We start from the raw sequence: 13,185 nt of genomic DNA, 5'->3' as shown, positions 1-13,185 counted from the left end.
AAAATTATGGATCAAATGGTACCTTTGGTATTAATTAAACAATAAATATTTAGTCTAACAAGAAAAGTTTAGTCTAAGTATGATTTAAACTTAATCATATTTCACTTAAATTTGGATAACAAAAAAATGAATGAAGAACCTTTAAAATAATTTAGTTATTTCCCCAAATTTTGTTTCTATTTCAAATCCAAAATGCAGCAGTTGTCCAAGATCTATTGGATATTATAAATCAATTATAGCATTTCTTTTCAGTTGCTGAAAAAGAGATAAATTGGATTTGTTGCGTAAGAAACATTTCAGAAAGGAAACTCCAGAAGTAAAAAGAACATAGGGAAAATTGGAATTTGAATTCAGGAATTTCTCAGTGTCAATAACCTTAGCAAAAAATAAAATAGTGATAATCTCAAAACAATCAGGTTTCTAGGTAATTATCAGGGGAGATCAAATAATGCAGGACACTAGCATTCAAATTAATCTCAGAAAAAATCCCTGTATATATAGTTTTACTGAAGGTCTTATTTAATTCTTTTTGAAATCCCTCTCAAATCAATTTTTCTTCTGCATCCCTATCATTTAAATGACATAAATATTCTATTGAGTTTCTCTTCTGAATTATCTCATTTTCTTACCACTATAAGGTTCTTCCATATTCAGATAATTTAAATCAGTCCTTTATCAAAAATTTAAATTCTACTGTAATATTTATATAGTTATCCCCCCCTTTAACCTCCCTGTCTCTGCATAATGCAAGCATTAACTGGGTTTCTTTCTTTAGGCTGCAATCTCTTACCGCAACTTCTTGAATGTTCTTTACAATAAAAAAATCCTTTAATTATGCAGAGATCACAAAGGGATACAATCTTGGATAGTACAATTCTCCCTTCTCTTTTACTACATAGCTACTCAAATAAAAAATGCTGTTCTCTAACCAGATGTTTTTAGTCAGTGATGGTACAAAACGTAACTCACATTCATTCTTCTACCTCTTTGTTCTACATCCCACCTCTTAAACTAAGCCGGCAAGCAATGTATCTTATTTTAATTACTTAATTGAGAAATCAGTGCATTGTGAAGGGATATTGTGGGATGTATGGCATCTTGTATACATTATAGCCCCAATCAGTGAAACCTAAACATCTACGTTTCTGGAAAAGCATAAACAATTGCTGCTTCATAAATAATGTAATGAAGTGGTCTGTTTTTTCCTCTACAACATCAAATGGTAGCCATTTTGTTATTATCTTTTTTAAGAGACGTGTTTGTTAATGCTATTATGGTGAGAGACGAATCCACTTCTTCTTTTAATGGAATTAAGAGCTACATCAAAGGCTAGATTTCATTACAAAGTGGGAGAGAGAGAGAGAGAGAGAGAGAGAGAGAGAGAGAGATGAACATGTATTTAATTCGATGGGAACAATAGGTAGTCCCTGTCTTACACTCACAATTGAGCCCAAAATTTCTGTTGCTAAGTGAGACAGTTATTAAGTGAATTTTGCCCCTTTACATGACCTTTCTTGCTGCACTTGTTAAGTGAATCACTGCAGTTGTTAAGCCAGTAAGAAATGTTTGTTAGGGCTTCCCAATTGACTTTGCTTGGCAGAAGCTGGCAAAATGGGCTCACATCACCTAGGGACACGATAACTGTCATAAATATGAACCAGTTGCCAAGCAGCTGAATTTTCGTGATTCAGCAGTGGTTGTAAGTGTGAAAATATGATCATAATTCCCTTTTTTCAATGCCATTGTCACTTCAAACGGTCACTAAACAAACTGTTGTAAGCCGAGGACTACTTATACTGACTTACCATCCAAAACTGAGAAGATAACAGCAATAGCAATAGCACTTAGACTTACATACCGCTTCACAGTGCTTTGCAGCCCTCTCTAAGCAGTTTACAGAGTCAACATATTGCCCCCAAGCAGTTTGGGTCCTCCTTTTACTGACCTCAGAAGGATGGAAGGCTGAGTCAACCAGGAGCCAGTCAGGAGTGAACTCCTGGCTGTGGGCAGAGTCAGCCTGCAATACTGTATTCTAACCACTATGCCACCATGGCTCCTAAGAACACTAACTTTAGCTGGTCAGGATGAAACCTGCTGAACAGCAGTTGGCAGTCAGCAGAATTACTGTATTTTTCAGAGTGTAAGACACATCTTTTTCCCCCAAAAAAGAGGGTGGAAATCTGGGTGCATCTTATACACTGAATACCGCATTTTTGGCCAACCGAAACCCTGCCCCCTTTGCAAAAATGGACGTACAGAGGGTTTAGGAGGCTTGCAAAGTGCTCCTGGGGGCTGGGGAGGGCAATAACAAGCAAAAAACAGGCCATTTTTGCTTGCTTTTGCCCCCCAGCCCCCAGGAGCACTCTACAAGCCTCCCAAACCTCTGCACGCCCTTATTTTGTTTGCAAAAAAGGCCCGTTTTTGCTTGTTTTGGGGCCCCTCGGTCCACGAGGAGCACTCTACAAGCCTCCCAAAGCTCTGCATGCCTCCCACCTTTTTTTGCAAAAAAATGAGGCGTGCAGAAGGTTTGGGAGCCTGCAGAGTGCAAAATCCCTTTTTTTTTTAAAAAAAAAATTACCTCTTCAAAACCGTGGTGCGTCTTATACTCCGGTGCATCTTATAGTCCAAAAATACGGTAGCCTGCAATGCAGCATTCCCCATCTCTGCCATTGTGTGGCAAAGAGACAGCAAATATGGATTTTGCAAATGCTCCATTCCTAGATTTATGCAAAGTATACCACTCACAACCAGTCCGTAACACTGGTGCCACAGGCTTGATTGTGCTCAGTAGACAATCCTTACTTAGCATTCATTTATGATGTTGCAATTCATCAAAACCATCCCATGTAGACACCTGAACCAGCGTTAACAATATGGGCATTACAAAATAGTTGGAATATCAGGCAGGGTAGAACTTGTGAGGTTCATCATTAGGCAAGTTAAGCATTATCAGTTTTTTTTTAAAAAAAAATATTGGTCATGGTAGAATGCCATAAAACATTGCCCTGTCAGATGGACTACCACAAGTAATTAAATCTGCTCAGTATTATGTAGGCAGCTGTTAATCCAACTATTGTATTTTGATCCAGGTTGTTTCCCTTATGCATTATACAAACCTGTGACATTGCAAAAATAAGTGTCTTACTAAAATGGGTCTAACAACTAGGTTGCTTTTATTTACTAACATGGAAGTTACAACATAGTAGAGTATCATAGCTATGGGCCATGACTCATTAGCTCTTGTAAAACATTTGGCAAATACTTTTTGGCTTCCTTTCCACATGCATATTCTCATCCATATGCATATTCTCATCCATACAGACAGATTTTCTTTTTTTTAAACATCCTAATCTACTTTCTTCCTCTGCTTTCTCCAGAAGACAGTTGTTGAGGGATCGAAACTGTAAACGCATTACATAAATGCAAGATTTAAATCAAGCCAAGAGAAGAATTTCAGCAGGACAATGCAGTACTAGCACTTAGACTAGGGATGTCAAATTCGATGTCATTGAGGGCTGTATCAGGGTTGTGTTTGACCTCAGAGGCAGGCGGGCATGGCCAGGGGGCCTAGCCAGCTCATGACTTGTGTCAGGAGCGCCTTTCGCTGGAGAGGGTTGCAGGAGGCCGTTGCAGCTGAAAACAGAGCTCGGGAAGGCTGCGTGCGGCCCTACCAAGCTCACTTTTCGTTGGCAGAGGCAACGGGGGTCATTTGGTGTTTCCAGGGCAGCCCCATGTGGTAGCTCTACGCCCTCCCTAAGAACCGAAGGGAATGTACAACTTTAAGGTCAAGAATTGAGAATAAATGGAAAATTTTCAAGGAGAGACAAATATAACAAGAACCATAAATTGGAAGTCTTTAAACTAAAGGGCATGATGTCATAGGAACAAAATACTATCCTGACTATTACACACAGAGTTAGAATTTAACTTTCAGTATCGGAAGCATAATTAATAACTTGTCACACACTCATTCTCCATTTCTAGATCCACTAGGAGTGACCTTTTCAGGATCCCATCCTTGTGTTAAATTCTGGCACAAGGGAAGAGTCTAGCAACAGCTATCCAAATAAGCTGATCCTGGCACAGGGAGCTCTAAGTTCATTTATGGAAGCAAGATAAAAGTTCTTGTGTTTAAGCTGGCATTTAGTAGCCAATGTTAAAAAGTAAGCAGAAAGATTGCTAAGGAGTCCTTGGTGCTCTCTTAAGCTTGGTTGTTTTTTTGCAGACATTTCATTACCCAATCTAGATCAGCGGTCACCAACTGATGGTCTGTAAGAAAATTTTGGTGGTCCGCAGAAACATTATTTGCATTTTTTTACTGCACTAAATCAGGGGTCCTCAAACTACGCCCCCTGGGATGGCTACGTGCAATGAATGCTTGTGTTGCTGCAGAGAGTCTCCCCCTTCGGGGGGTTTTGTGTGGGTCGGAGGGGGGCAGAAATTCCAACTTGGGGTCTGCTTCGGCCTCCTGGTGTGGGACTTTGGGCGAAGGCTGGAGGGAAGTGCCACTGATGGCAAAGAGCCAGAGGACCTTTTTCTAGTGGGATTGCATTATGGCCTGGAATTGGCTGACTATCTCAACCCGCTGAGCCTCCAGGAGCCGATACCTGGCCTTGCACTCCTACAGGTCTTCCCTCTGTTTTGGAAAGCCTATGTTTGTAGTCCTCAGTGAGGTGCTTCTATTGAGCCTCCTTCTTGGTCAGATCCAATTTGAACTGAGCCAGCTGTTTTGCCAACTCTTTCTCGTGGTGGCTGCTTAGCTCTAACAACTGCTTCCTGTTGGGACCCTAAGGAGCCTGGGCGTGGAGGGGAAGAATGGCTGTGGGGGGAAGGCCGAGTAGAGGCTGGTGAGGCCTTCCTCGATGTGAGTGACATTGAGTTGACCACGCCCACCCAGTCACGTGACCATCTAGCCACGCCTACCCAGCCAGTCATTAGGCAGATCACATTAGTGGTCCATGGGATTTAAAATTATGAATTTAGTGGTCCCTGAGATCCGAAAGGTTGGTGATCTCTGATCTAGATAACATCATCAATGCAGCATTAATGATATTATCTAGATTGGGTAATGAAATGTCTGCAAGAAAACAACCAAACATAGAGAGCACCAAGGACCCCTCGGCAATCTTTCTGCTTACTTTTTAACAATGGCTACTACATGTCAGCTTAAACACAAGAACTGTATCTTGCTTCCCACCAGGGAACAACCAGGGTAAGCAAGCAAACAACTGCAGACACCTCATTTTCTATCAAACTGGTATTGTCATCTATTGTCACCCTATTGTCATAGCGTGCTTATGCATGCAGAATAACTGTTGCTGTAAAAAAAACAGACCAATCATTTTGTAATTATTCTGAAAGCTAGCCATATTTTTCCCAGGAGTAAGTGCCATTTTCAAGTTGATTCAATTAAGAATACAATGTCAAAAAGCAACCTTCAGAGAAGAATTTAAAAGTGTCTCTCATATAGAAAATTAGATTTTCTGGAAAGAATAAAATCTGAAGCCTTCTTCTAAATATCTAATTTTCCATGAACTAATATTTAATTGAAGGAACACTTCTAGCAGCCTATAGGAGAGGTTATAAAAATCAAGATAGTGGTTGTAGAACTGCAATTGAAAGCTCTCTCCTTAATGTATGTATCACATTTAAGTAGAAAAATGTGGGATAGACAGCATCACCACCAGATGGATTCGTAACTGGCTGACTAACCACACCCAACATGTAGTCCTCAATGGAACTGCATCTACGTGGAGGGAGGTATGCAGTGGAGTACCCCAAGGCTCTGTTTTAGGCCCAGTACTCTTCAACATCTTCATCAATGACTTGGATGAGGGAAGAAATGGGGAACTCATCAAATTTGCAGATGACACCAAGCTGGCAGGAATAGCCAACACTCCAGAAGATAGGCTAAAGATACAGAAGGATCTTGACAAACTTGAACATTGGGCACTATCTAACAAAATGAAATTCAATGGTGAAACAAATAAGGTTCTACATTTAGGCAAGAAAAGCAAAATGCATTGGTACAGTATATGTAGTGCCTTGCTCAATAGTAGTAACTGTGAGAGGGATCTTGGAGTCCTAGTGGACAACCATTTAAATATGAGCCAGCAGTGTGCAGCAGCTGCCAAAAAAACCCAACACAATTCTAGGCTGCATAAACAGAGGGAGAGTCAAGATCACATGAAGTGTTAATACCACATTATAATGCCTTGGTAAGGCCACACTTGGAATACTGCATTCAGTTCTGGTCGCCACGATGTAAAAAAGATGCGGAGACTCTAGAAAGAGTGCAGAGAATAGCAACAAAGATGATTAGGAGACTGGAGACTAAAACATATGAAGAACAGTTGCAGGAACTGGGTATGTCTAGTTTAATGAAAAGAAGGACTAGGGGAGACATGATAGCAGTGTTCCAATATCTCAGAGGTTGCCACAAAGAAGAGGGAGCCAAGCTATTCTCCAAGGCACCTGAGGGTAGAACAAGAAGCAATGGGTGGAAACTAATCAAGGAGAGAAGCAACTTAGAACTGAGGAGAAACTTCCTGACAGTTAGAACAATTAATCAGTGAAACAGCTTGCCTCCAGAAGTTGTGAATGCCCCAACACTGGAAGTTTTAAGAAGATGTTGGATAGCCATTTGTCTGGAACGGTATAGGGTTTCCTGCCTAGGCAGGGGGTTGGACTAGAAGACCTCCAAGGTCCCTTCCAACTCTGTTATTCTGTTCTGTTATATACAAAAGAGGCAAGGCTGTAATCACACTTCTGCAGCCACTGTGTCTTGTTCTGGTTTTTTTTTTTTTTGCCACCCTTCCTGCCAATAACCACTGAAGACTCATATTAAAACTTCCAGACTATTGCCTTAAAGAAGCATTATCCAAATATTGGCTTCCTTTAACCACCTTGGCGAGAAGTGGCCTAAGCTACTAAGAAAAATCTCACTTTTCAAGCCGAATGTTAAGTAAAGGACGATGTAAAATAGCCATTAATAGGCATTTTTTAACATTGCTAATTCCTAAGATTACTTTAATTTATGAAAGAAAAGCATCAGTGAACTATTTGGGGACAATCAACTGGGTAGCTTATTCCCCCTGAACAGATAATAGCCTCTGACCTTATATTATGCGTAGGCTTTAAGATATTTCTTTCAATTTCAAAAATGCAGCGTATTACAGTTAGTCCTCCTGTTAGACTTGCAACAGTTCATTTAGTGACTCTGAAAAATGCGCCGTATGACCATTTTTCACACTTACGACCGCCGTAACCTCCCCATGGTCACGTGATCAAATGTCAGAGGCTTGACAACTGATTCATATTTATGAAGGCTGTAGTGTCTTGGGGTCACCTTTTGCGATCCTCAGACAAGCAAAGTCAACGGGAAGCCAGATTCATTTAACCACCAGGTTACCAAGTTAACAAGGGCAGTGATTCACTTAGCAACTGTGGCAAGGCAAGTCGTAAAATGGGGCAAACAAAAGCCTCACTTAGCAACATAAATTTTGGGCTCAATTGTAGTCGTATGTCGAAGAGACATTTGTATTTACAAGAAAATGGCAATCGGCCCTTTTCTCTCTCTCTCTCTCTCTCTCTCTCTCTCTCTCTCTCTCTCTCTCTCTCTCTCTCTCTATTCCAGATGCTACCTAGTTCCAAGATTTATTGTGGTACAGATTTAAAAATGTGAAATAAAAGCGCACCAGCTGTTGCACTTCAATATCCTAGAGAACTGTGAGTTTACTGTTTGATTGCTTCAGGGACACACGGCAGTGGAACTGTTAGCTGATAGAAGAGCACAGATTTCAGGAGCACCTCGTCCTCTAGATATGCTTCAAGGTTAGTTCTGACTTTTAGCCATGCTGGCTGAGAATTATAGGAGTTGACATCTAAAGCAGCTAATGGGTACCCAGTTGGAAAAGCTGATTTAGGATGAAGATGTAAGATTGGTAGCTCCTCTATGTTGTCATTTTCTCCATTACAAATAGAATATCTTACTATGAGTGTCTTAAGAGGAGAAAAGCAAGCTAAAGACTGAACAATACTCCTAAAGGCTGCTTTGGGAATAAAACAAGGAAAAGTGTGAACAACAGGAAAGATCATTTTATTATATTCGGGGGGTATATTAAAAAGCCAGGAAGTTTTGGATACAAATACATGAATTAATCCAGAAGATACAGTATTTTTCGGAGTATAAGACATATGATGCACCTTAGGCTTTGGGGAGGAAAATAAGGGGGGGACGGAATCCTGCCTCTGTCTACCAGTTTCCATCGGTATTCATCTGGCTTGCGTCCTTAGCAAATAGCCTGGTCAGCTTCAGCACCATTAGCCTGATTCAGCAAGAGCAGCTGATTGGCGGGTGGATCAGCCTCCCGGAATACCCCCAATCAGCTGTTCCCAGAGGTGAACTTTAACAACAGGTTCACTGGTAGTGAGTGCACACGAAGGAACATGAACCCATGGTCTCCTGCTTTCTAGCCGGGTGCCTTAACTACTTACCCAAGTTGACCCTATAATACAACTATAATAATACAACTACCCATTCCCCCCAAAATAAGACCTATCCCCAAAATAAGCCCTAGCATGGTGTTTTTACACATGTGCCTAATGTAAGCCCTACCCCCAAATTAAGTCCTACTTAAGGGCCTGGGCAGCCAACCACCCACCCACTTCGTCTGGCTGCTCACGGTGCTGACATGAGATGAGGGGTGTGTGGAGCTGTCTCATGCACCCTGCACTGGCTTACCTCAGGGCCCCCACAGCTGGGCCATCCACACCCCAACTGCTTTGTGGCCGCAGCCCAGGCTTTCTCCTCTGTTGCGGCCTCAAGCAGAAGTGGGCTGGCAGCTACAGGGGGTCTTGATGAATGGGGTTGTTGGAAGTGCCGCCGTGAGGCAAGGCAGATATCGGGGCATGGGTGGCCTGGTTGCGGGAGCCCTGAGGTAAGACGATGCGTGGCGCATGAGGAAGCTTCACCCCTCTTGCCTCCCAACTGCAGCACTGGCATGCCCATGGCCTCCTGCCCCACTGCGAGCAAGCAGAAGTAGTGGGCCTTTTGTACATGGGAAAAAAATAAGGCAATCCCCGAAATTAAGCCCTAGTGCTCATTTCCCCCCCCCCCAAAAAAAATAAGACCCGGTCTTATTTCTGGGGAAACACAGGGAAAAACACCTTTATGGGCAGGTATTGGCTCTAAACTAGAACTGGTATTTTGCTGGCTTGCCCCGGTTCGGGCGAACTGGTAGCGGCAGCAGTGGGAGGCTCCGCCCACCCACCCAGATGTCATGACAGACGCTCTGAGCATGTGCAGAAGGTTCTGTGTATGTACAGAAGTGCTGTGCGCGAGCAAAGTGAGTGCGAGCAAAGCGAACATGCGCACGCTCCCAGGCCCGAACCGCTAGCGAAGGTAAGAGAAAACCATTACTGATCTAAACATGTATCTGTTTGAAGAAACTGAGTCCTAAAATGAAATGTATGAAAGCATATTGGAATAGCGACTTAACAGTAGGGTAGCATTAATATTGGGAATTATCACTGGCTGGATATAAAGCAGTTCTCCATTGTCCCTTGTTCCCATTTGAAGTTTTCAAGTACGCTTTAATTATTAGTTTCACAGGGAATTCCTTTGTGAGCTCAGCTACTGCTTGACCTCTTTTGTTTATGCTGCTCACTGAAATGTGTTTGTTCTGGTTTGACATCGCCTTGTTCTTGGTTGGGACAATCAACCCCATCACGCCCCTTGGGGCAGAAGCCTTCTCAAAGCGAAGCAATTAAGCAACGAAACATAACTGAGGATCAAAAGCTAATAATGATGAAAAACAAAATCAAAGCTACAGCTAAAGCGATAGGCAAACGGACAGTTAATAGCACATGGTGTTGGGATGGCAGAAAGCTGCCGAAAATGCCTTGTATAAGGAATTGGAGTGGCTTTTCTCACAAATGTGGTAATTCCGGCTTTGTCCTCTAAACCAGGGGTCTCCAAACTTGGCAACTTTAAATCTTGTAGACTGGGACTAGAAGTTCACAAGTATTAATGTTGGCTGAGGAATTCTGGGAGTAGAAGCCTCCAAGTCTTAAAGTTTGCTGAGGAATTATGGGAGTAGAAGCCTCCAAGTCTTAAAGTTTGCTGAGGAATTATGGGAGCAGAAGTCCACAAGTATTAATGTTGGCTGAGGAATTCTGGAAATAGAAGCCCCCAAGTCTTAAAGTTGTCAAGTTTGGTGGCCCCTGCTCTAAGCCCATGGAAACCACTTTGCAAATAAGATGCCCGGAAGAGGAACAGATCTATCAAAAGGGAGGGACACGGAGGCCCTCAATCAGATCATTGTCCTCCGATGAAAGGACAGCAGGATGGGATTCGACTGCCAGTTATGAGTCAGAAGTAACGAGTGCCAGTGGGCGCTGCCCTGGGTGCCTGGCAAAGTGGAGGGAAATGTCAAGAGGCTGGAAAAGAACGTGGGAGCTGTGGGAAAAGACGGCCTTTCGGCTTGGAGGCCATTATCCACGTTCTTTCATGCATCAAAGAGTCATTGGGTGTTTTTTGGCTAGAGCTAGACAAAATCAATTAAGGCTTAGGGCGGGCGAGTGGAGGAGTGGAGAATCCCAATGTTGTGCTTCACATTTCACAGAGCGGTTTTATGAATAAGGGGAGTGATGGAGCTTAATGTGTTTCTCTGCTTAGAAGTAATGTCATGCAAGAGGATAAAGGTAAAGGTTCCCATTGCACATAGTCGTTCCAGATTCTAGGGGGTGGTGCTCATTTCCGTTTCAAAGCTGAAGAGCCAGCGGTGTCTGAAGACGTCTCCGTGTTCATGTGGCCAACATGACTAAACGCCAAAGGCACACAGAAAGCTGTTACCTTCCCATCAAAGGTGGCTCCTATTTTTCTATTTGCATTTTTTACATGCTTTTGAACTGCTAGGTTGGTAGAAGTTGGGACAAGTAACGGGAGCTCACTCCGTTATGCGACGCTAGGGATTCCAACCGCCAAACTGCCGACCTTTCTGATCGACAAGCTCAGCGCCTTAGCCACTGAGCCACCACGTCCCTTTGCACAAGAGAATAATCAGCTGCCAATAACACTAAGTACAACCAGCAGAGGGAGCATCTTGTATTTGTTCTCTAATAAGGGAGTTGAAGGGGCTAAACAGAGAATATAGATAGTCTTCAGTGTATGATAGTTCATTTAGTGATTGTTCAAAGTTAAAATGGCATTGAAAAAATGGACTTGCGATGCTTTTTTCAGATATAAAACCGATGCAGCATCCCCATGATCATGTGATCAACATTGGGATGCTTGGCCACTTACATTTATGACGATTGCAGTGTTGCAGGATCATATGATCCCCTTTTGTGACCTTCTTGCAAGCAAAGTCAATAGGGAAGCCTCATTCACTTAACAATGGTGTTACGTAACAACTGCAGTGATTCACTTAACGGCGGTGGCAAGAAAGGTCCTAAAAGTGGAGGAAAATTCACTAAACGCATGTTTTGCTTAGCAACAGAATATTTGGGGCTCAATTGTGGTCCTACCCTGAGGACTACTTGTAGACTTCTCTTTCCTTTTCTTCCTAAGGCTTAAAGCAGTGGGTGTCAAACTCATGGCATCATGTGACATATTGTGAATTTCCCCCCCTTCACTAAACCGGGAGTGGGGGTGGCCAGCGCGTGACGCATCTGGCCCGCGGACCGCAAGTTTGACACCCCTGGCTTAAAGGAATTGTTCTGATTGAGGCTTCCCAAGAGCATGAAGCAAACTCCTGGTCCGACAAAAACTCCTTTTATTAATTTACTGTGAATTCTGCTCATTCACATCCAGCAAAGTCTTTCAAGGGAGGATTTACAGTCACAGAGCTTATCTGGCTTGGAGAAATGCCAGGCCGATATCTGCAAAACTTGGCAAGGAGTCTCAGAGAGTCACAAACCAATTAAGCGAACTAATTGTCTCCTGCAAACTCCACTCCCCCTTTCCTCCTCTTTCATTTCCTCTGGGAGGGGCCATTTATTGTCCACCTATGGCCTTACTCCCAAGTCAACCCCTGTTCTTTAGCTGTTCCCTTCGTCTGGCCACTCTGCGCATGTGCACACTGGGAACATTTACATTTACTTTGATGAGACAATGGTTTGGATTATGTTTATGAAGATACAGGATCAATTAATTTTATATTTGGTGCATTGTTTGATTTAACACATGCACTGCAACTCTATTTATAAAGTCTCGGTACTGCTAAATACTTACTGACTGTAAAGTATTAGGCTATTTGCAATTACTGTATTTTTCAGAGTATAAGATGCACCGGAGTATAAGACGCATTAAGGTTTTGAAAGGCAAATTAAAAAAAAAAGTTTTTGCACTCTGCAAACCTTCCCAAAATGGCCCATTTTTCATGAAAACAGGCCCATTTTTATTTTTTTAAAAAGGACATGAATAGCCTTTAGAAGGCTTATAGAGTGCTCCTAGGGGCTGGGGAGCAAACATGATCAAAAAACGGGCCCTCCCCAGCTCCAGGAGCTCTCTGAAAGCCTCCTACAAGCTCTACACGGCCATTTTGGTGAAGGGGATGGGGTTTCGGGAGGCAAAAAAAGCTGCATTCAGTGTATAAGACGTACCCAGATTTTCACCCTCTTTTTTGAGGGAAAAAGGTGCGTCTTATACTCTGAAAAATACGGTATTCTGAATTTCAGATGAAGAATATTTATACGCGAATGCGATTCTGTATATATAATTAACTAACTAACTGTAACTAAACTGTCAGGCACAAGAAACCAGGAGAGGGGATAAAGTTCAAAAGCACTGCAGATTTATTCCATACACAAACTATATACAAGAATCTGATCTACTAACAGTCAAGGCAAATTGGTGCCAGGTTAAGAGTCAATAGACTTCAAGGGCGGCTGGACTTTCAGGCGCGTATGGACTCCAGATTGATGATGCATTTGACCCCGCCCTCAAACTCACCCTGGTCATTTGCTACATCAACTAGAGCAGTGATGGCGAATCTTCTCGACACCGAGTGTCAAAACTGCGCATACACGTGTGCCCAGACTGAAAGGTGCGCACACGTGTGCGAATGCATGCACAGACATGCATGGACAGGTGCTAATGCACACGTGTGGACAGGTGCTAATGCACACGTGTGTGGACATGCGTGCATGCACAGCAGAGACCTGAGGACCAGCTGGCCGGTG

At 42.8% G+C, this 13,185-nt stretch overlaps 1 protein-coding gene across 2 annotated transcripts in view; it reads right to left on the bottom strand.

Moving 5' to 3' along the window:
* The window catches only part of ASCC1 (activating signal cointegrator 1 complex subunit 1), a 108,472-nt gene that overhangs the window by 36,422 nt on the left and 58,865 nt on the right, over positions 1-13,185 (bottom strand). The window lies entirely within an intron of this gene.

Source organism: Natrix helvetica (assembly GCF_964273705.1).
Source record: "Natrix helvetica genome assembly, chromosome: 5".
NCBI lineage: Eukaryota > Metazoa > Chordata > Lepidosauria > Squamata > Natricidae > Natrix > Natrix helvetica.
This window is presented reverse-complemented; position numbering and strand designations above follow the sequence as displayed.